This window comes from Corylus avellana, chromosome ca3 (assembly GCF_901000735.1).
Source record: "Corylus avellana chromosome ca3, CavTom2PMs-1.0".
NCBI classification, from domain to species: Eukaryota; Viridiplantae; Streptophyta; class Magnoliopsida; order Fagales; family Betulaceae; genus Corylus; species Corylus avellana.
The window spans coordinates 12,119,891-12,126,965 of record NC_081543.1 but is presented as its reverse complement, the minus strand read 5'-3'; positions in this window follow the sequence as shown (position 1 = coordinate 12,126,965).

The window sequence follows — 7,075 nt, the reverse complement described above, 5'->3', positions numbered from 1 at the left end:
GCTACTGTAGTTATTTATATTTTTCTCTTTTTTTTTTTTTGTAAATAAAATACCCCAAATATTTAGCTGCACAAAAAAGTTTACCAATAGCTTTTTTGTGAACTAAATTTTCAGAACTAAAAGTGGTATCTGTCTAAATGTTCACAAAAGAATTTCAGAACTAAAAGTGGCGGGGGTTCTAAAATTTTGGGAACTAAATTTTCACCAATCTGAAGACCTCCCGCCATTCCTCTCCCCACTCTCACGCTGTCTCTCACTCTCACTCTCACTCTCACGCTGTCTCTCAATCTCACTCTCTCACTCTCTCGAGCTCACTCTCACTCTCTCCCTCCCTCTCTCTCGAGCTCTCTCTCTCTCTCACTCACTCCACGCAAGTTTCTCTCTCTCCGGCAGCTGTTTCCGGCGCACCTCTCTCACTGCCAGCTCTCACTCCAGTGAACTTAACTCTCTTGTAGCTCTCTCAGGTATGAGTTTCTCCTAAACCCTTGCAAACCTTAAATGCCTCTCAATCACTCAATAATATCCATGAATTGTGATTTGAAGAAATGGGTAAAGAAAAGGGGCAAGAATGGGTAAAGAAAGTTATCACAATTCTTATAAATTCAAACTCTAATAGCTCAAGAATGGGTTAATAATGAATTAGTTTCACAATATTTCTTTACCCATTCTCAAATGAATTAGTTTCACAATATTGCTTCATTTATCATGAAATTGCTTGTAAATGCAAACTCTAATAGCTCAAGAATGGGTAAATAATGAATTAGTTTCACAATATTGCTTCATTTCTCATGAAATTGCTTGTAAATTCAAACTCTAATAGAGGTTCTAGATGGTACGTTTGATTGTCTACTTGTTGCTTTTTACACCATCTTATATTTTTTTACACCATCTTATATTGCTTCATTTCTCATGAACCTCTATATACATTTAATTGGAAGATAGATAGTGGACTATTGGACTTATAGTGGTTGGTTGGTTGATTGTGATAATTTGCACAAATGTTGTGAGATCTTGGATGTTATTTCGTGCTTAAAATTTGAAATTATTGATATTCATTTATGTAAAAAATTATTGATTTTTTAATTTAAATTATACAATTTTCATTTCATTTAGGCTAACTTGGTAGTGTTCATCAACCAATAAATCCTTGGTAACAAAGAAAACGAAAATTAAGGATCGATGGAAATGTCATATCAACTTGGTGGGATGAGAGTGTAGTTTTAGTATTTCTTAAGTAAATAATATTAATAAACTTTTACAACTCACAAAGATGAAGCAGAAACTTTAAAGCGGCCAACTTATATCAATGTTAGATGACCTTTCCGAGGTTGAGTGCTAACGTATTCCAATATTGGATGTCTTTTCGAGGTTAGATTGGGTGATTGGAAGATTTTCAAAAGAGTACAATGTGAAAAATGAAAGCTAGACATAATGCATAATATGCATTACAACTTCTTCTTCTTCTTGTTTTCTTCCCTAATCAATACGATTAAAATTCAAAAATAATTTGTTTGGTTCATGAGAAATAAGATTGTCCCCACTATCTATCTTCCAATTAAATGTATATAGAGGTTCTAGATGAAGTCTTCCAATTAAATGTCCTACATGTCATGTTAGAATTGGCTCCCTTAAATGAAGCTAGCAACTTTAAGGTCCTCTAAATGTCTGGTGTATAAGAGCATATGAACTGAAAAAAAAAGAAGCAGGAAGGTCCTCTAAATGTCTGGTGTATAAGGTCCTCTATTTGTGTCCACAGAAGCAGGAAGATGTTCTGCAAACGCCTATCTGCGATCGATCGCATCAGGCCTGCGATCGATCGCAGAGTACTCTGATTCTCAGTTTGAGCTTCTGATCCTGCGATCGATCCTGCGATCGATCGCAGTTTGCTTTGTTCCTCACATTGGGTTTCTGGTACTGCGATCGATCCTGCGATCGATCGCAGTTTGCTCTGATTCCGATTAGTTAAGTTTAATGGATTAAAGTAAAGTTTAATGGATTAATGGATTAAAGTAAAGTAAAGTTTATTGGAACTTTGCTCATGTAATTGCTAATATTAGGCTTTAAAATTAGGGTTAAATACGAAAGTGGCCCATGTGTTTTTGAGTTTTTAAAAATGGTAAAATTAGTCCTTGTATTTTTTGACACTTTAAAATCAATCTTTCTATGTATTTTCGTTAGTGGGCCATTTGTCACGTGTCAAAAAAATCAATTGGTCAAATCACGTTGTGTTATGTGTACTATCTCCGCATAATCATTTCCCGACAATAATCAAATACTTCCAAATCAATTTTTCATCTTGTCCCTAGCTCCACATGGATGGGTTTCTTTCACACCTAACCCATCCTCGTTGCCCTAGCATTGCCATTCTTCCCATATTTAGTCAATTTAATCTTACAAATCAAATATTAGATTTGTGGACTTATGTTGACTCCACATAAATCAATGGTGGACTACATAAGTCTAATAGTTGATCTCTTGAGTGTGTAAGAGAATATAAGCCAAATATCAAAAACTTATTGACCGCTAACATTTCTCTAAAAAATGTAAAACTGTCATTGAGCTAAACTAGTAAATAAATTACAAATAGAAATTTGTTCTAAACTAGTAACCCACTTCTAGAATATTTTGTTAGGTAACATCGCATTGAGCTAGCATCATTTCGTATATATTTGTTCTAAACTAGTAACCCACTTCTAGAATTCTCTCATTACCCATGCTCCTTTTAAACTTTCCCCCCCTTAATATTTGAGAACAGACCTCCCATTTAATTCTATTAATTCAATTCTTAAGAATCTGATCTTCTAATTCCCTTGTGTACGTACATGTACGTAACGAATAACCTTTAATAGGGACATCAATATGGATAGGAGTTGGATGCGGGAAAGTACTCGATGTTCAGAGCGATTTCAAAAAGGTGTGGAAGAATTCATGGGAATGGCAGTTAAATCAGTTGATTCACGTGATATGACAAAGTGTCCATGCCGTGATTGTGCAAATCGATATTATTCTCATATTAGCGAGGTGAAGGGTCACTTGTATATGAATGGATTTACTCCGACATACACTAGATGGATATTTCACGGGGAAGAAGATCATTTTAGGGAAAACACTTCTACAAACATGCACACACATACAAGTGAAATGATGGAGGAGGTTGATGCAGTTGAAGAATTGTTAGACGATGTATGTATGGGGACATTTGTTGATGCTAACATCGGAGAATCCTCTACTTCACAGGGCCCCACAACTGATAATCACGAACAAACAAGCTCCTTCTACCAATTTTGGGAAGATGGTTTATGAGAACTTTATCCAGGCTGCAAGAAATTTACACAAATTGCTTTTATACTGAAGATGCTTCATATAAAGGCGTTCTGCAACATGAGTAACAAGGCGTTTGATATGATGATTGACTTGATAAAGACGGCCCTCCCAGATGGAGAGACATTGCCACGCTCGTATAGAGAAGCAATACAGTTTAGGCGACACTTGGGATTCGGTTACGATAAGATACACGCATGCAAGAATGGTTGTGTGCTTTTTTGGAAAGAACATGCAGACAAAGTGGTATGCCCAAAGTGCAACAATTCAAGATGGATTGATGGCAAAGGCAGAAAAAGTAATATTCCTCAAAAGGTCTTACGGTATTTCCCAATAAAATCGAGGTTACAACGGTTGTTTATGACAAAAGAAATGGCCAAGGAAATGCGGTGGCACAAAGAAGGTCGAGAAGATGATGGCAATACTCTCAGACACCCCGCCGATTCTATTGTATGGAAAGAGTTTGATAAAAGACATGAGTGGTTTGCAAGTGATTCCCGCAACGTGCGGCTTGGCTTAGCAAGTGATGGTTTCAACCCATATGGTAATATGAGTACAACATATAGCTTATGGGCAGTAATGTTAACGGTGTACAATCTCCCTCCGTGGATGTGTATGAAGAGTCCAAATTTGATGTTGCCCCTTATTATCCCAGGGCCTTCAGATGCTGGAAAGAATATTGATGTATATTTGCGGCCATTGGTTGATGACTTGAAAGATTTATGGAATGAAGGCATACGCGTGTACGATGCATCAAAGAAAGAGACATTTCAATTGCATGCGACATTACTATGGACTATAAATGATTTTTCTGCATATGGAAAATTATCTGGGTGGTCTACAATTGGAAAGCTTGCATGTCCAGTATGTAATAAGGATACATCGTTCAGGTATTTGAAGTATGGGCATAAGGTGTGCTTCATGTGTCATCGTCGGTGGCTTTCTCAAGAGCATCCATGGCGCAAAAGAGGAGATTTGTTCGATGGTACAGAGGAGCATAGATTGCAACCTGAAGAATTGTCTGAAAGTCAATTGTTGAAACAGCTAAGAGATGCTGAGGGTTTGCAATTTGGAAAAACAAGCGGGAGAAAGAGAAAGAACACAGATGTTGTGTTGAATTGGAAGAAGAGAAGTATTTTCTTTAAGTTGCCTTACTGGTCAAGCTTGAAACTACGTCATAATTTAGATGTAATGCATATTGAGAAGAACATATGTGAAAGTATCTTAGGTACGTTGATGAATATCGATGGGAAGACCAAGGACACAGTCAAGGCACGAAGAGATTTACAGTTGATGAGTATACGTAAAGAATTGCATGTGCAGCCAAATGGTGAAACTTATAGGATGCCACTTGCGAAGTACACCTTGACAAGAGATGAGAAGAAGAGTTTATGTGAGTGGTTTAAAGGTGTTAAATTTCCTGACGGGTATGCATCTAACATTGGTCGATGTGTGAACAAGCTTCCTGGTAAAATTTCGGGTATGAAAAGCCACGATTGTCATGTCTTCTTACAGCGCTTGCTTCCTATTGCAATTCGAAATTTCTCTACGTCGGAAATACGAACAACATTGACCGAGTTCAGTACATTTTTTACGCAGTTATGTGCACGGACGTTGAAAGTTGATATCCTAAAACAAATGAAAGTCGACATTGTAATAATTTTATGCAAAATGGAAAAAAATATTTCCGCCAGCTTTTTTTGATGTTATGATCCATCTAGCACTTCATTTACCTCAGGAGGCCGAGCTTGCCGGTCCTGTACAAAACCGTTGGATGTATCCGTTCGAAAGAGAACTTGGAAGATATAAGAAGTGGACGCGTAACAAAGCGCGTCCAGAGGGGTCTATTGCCGAGTGTTACCTAGCTGAGGAGAGCTTGACCTTCTGTTCCAGGTATCTTCGGGGGATTGAGACAAGATGGAACCGTGAACGGAGAAATGTTGATGTTGATGTTGTAGAAATGAGCCAGCGCTTGGATGTGTTCTCCCAACGAGTTTGGCCGTTAGGAGCAGCTAAATTAGTAACACTGGATGCTAATGATTTTGCTAGGACAAGATGGTATGTGCTTACCAACTGTAACGAAACGGCCTCATATTTGGAGTAAGTTTAGTAATAGCCTTTGTGTTTTACTTGTTACGACATGTTATAATTGTAGGGTTGATGATCATTTACCAATACGTTTATTTTTCATGCAGTGAACATTATAATATGATCAAAAGAGAAGGCGGCCGTGACATTGATAAAAAGCATGAAGCTAACTTTGAACGTTGGTTCCATAAACGTTTATACAATAGTGGGCGTACTGCAGCCAATGACTCAAAACACTTATATGATCTTGCATGTAGGCCTGATCGTCATGTTCATTCGTATAGAGGTTGCATCGTGAATGGGGTTAGGTATCACACAAAAGAATGTGCAGAAACTCGTACTACTCAGAACAGTGGTGTTTCTGTTTCAGGTGAGGACGAAACCTCAATAACGGAGTATTATGGTGAGTTAAAAAATATTTTAGAGTTACGTTACCCTGGCCAAAATCTCGTGTACTTGTTTGAGTGCGATTGGTGGGACACTGAGAGTGCAACAAGAGTACGAATGGACCAAGGCTTCACGATTGTGAATACTTCTCGTAAATGGTGTGAATCCGACCCGTTCATCTTAGCATGTCAAGCTTCGCAAGTGTTTTACTTGGATGATCCCAAATTGGGTGGTAATTGGAAAGTGGTGCAGAAGTGGATCAATAGAGACATCTATGATATTCCAACAGTACAAAAGGGAGATAATACAGAAGATGACCAAAGACTTAGTGATGACGTATACCAGGAAGGTGAATGTGTTGGGGGTAATATGGTCTTTGTTGATGAAGCGAATGTTGAAGCCTCCACTCAATTACGTAGAGATGATGCGACAATAGCAATTGACGAATTATATATTCAACTTGATGCAAGCATGTTTGCCAACGATAACTTGCCAGGCGAGGACCATTATACAAACTTTGATGAGGAAGAGGAGTTATGTAGCGATAACGATATAGACTCTGAACACGAAGAGGACTCTGAACACGAACAATCATCTTCAAGTAACAGTGCTACAGATTCTGAATATGAATCTGATGATGAAATGTGTTGAACACATAAGCTCAAATTTGGTGTAAGTACAAAGTGTATTAGCATATTTAATGAAATTGATGCTCTCTCTCTCTGTCTCTGTCTCTCTCTCTCTCTCTCTATATATATATATATATATATATATATATATATATATTGTGGTGTTTTTTTTTTTTTTTTTTACTAGCATGATTATTGTATGTTTGTCAAAACTATTGAACATGCTATATGGTTATAAATTGACTAATATAATTTTGTGGTTTTTGACTTGTTAGCAGATTGATCATAACAATGACAACAACAGGACGCAAACGTGTTCCAGCAGCACGAGGCCGAGCCCGAGGCCAAGGTCAAGGTCGGGGCCTTATTGACGAGCATGAGAGTCCGACTCTCAATTCTGGGTTTGGTGATACAGATATGCAAGTGTCGCCCTCGCCCCCCCTCCTCCTCGTGTCAGTGGATGGGCATCCTTCGCATGAGTCTAATAATCCTATTCACTCAGTGGCAGGATTGGATTCACAGGGAGCCGCCCCTACTGCATCTTGTAAGTTCATGAATTTTATATTTATGAACTGTTATTTTTGTATTATTTTGGTTTGTTATAGACATTTGACAATATACTTTCCCAAATATAACTTACTACGTTACCA